Source organism: Sinocyclocheilus anshuiensis, unplaced genomic scaffold (genome assembly GCF_001515605.1).
Source record: "Sinocyclocheilus anshuiensis isolate Anshui unplaced genomic scaffold, SAMN03320099.WGS_v1.1 scaffold2270, whole genome shotgun sequence".
Taxonomy (NCBI): Eukaryota; Metazoa; Chordata; class Actinopteri; order Cypriniformes; family Cyprinidae; genus Sinocyclocheilus; species Sinocyclocheilus anshuiensis.
In genome coordinates, this window is record NW_015557055.1 from 488,797 (window position 1) to 489,524 (window position 728).

A 728-nucleotide genomic window follows, 5' to 3' on the forward strand; every position below is an offset into this window, starting at 1 on the left:
TTTTTGCATAATGATGCATTTAAAATTAATGGCCAAGTTAGTCGCCATCTTGGCAGCGCGTCACCGCGCGTCACTCCCAGATAATCGAAAATGGGCAAAGAGGCGGCAGCGACTTCCTTGTTGGCTTCACAAGAGAGAGAGCGGGAGGTTGCCCCTTGGTCGCGCACATCCGCCATGTTTGTAGTTTTTTTATTTGTGTTTGTAGTTCTGAACAGAATCATTCGTCAAAGCGCAATGGATTGTGGGTAATATTAGCCATCAGAGTGTGCACGGATCCACACTTCACAAATCTACCTGAAATAGTGAGAAGGGTCTGGCTGCAGCCTTACGCTTGCACTCTCAGATGTGCATTCTCAGACTTGCACTCTCAGACACTTGCAACGTCACTTGCAATCGACACAAATCGTGTGTGTTGCCAATGGAGACAAGAAGCTGTGGTGGTGATTTAATAATCTACCTGAAATAGTGAGAAGGGTCTGGCTGCAGCCTTACGCTTGCACTCTCAGACTTGCACTCTCAGACACTTGCAACGTCACTTGCAATTGACACAAATCGTGTGTGTTGCCAATGGAGACAAGAAGCTGTGGTGGTGATTAAACGATTAAAACTAATTTAGTACAATAACGTACAGGGTCCTGCAAGAAAAAGACAAGACCCGCAAATCCGTGACCAGAACAGCAGAATATGAACGCAATGCACAAAGTCTCTCGTTAAGCGTTTTCCTCCTG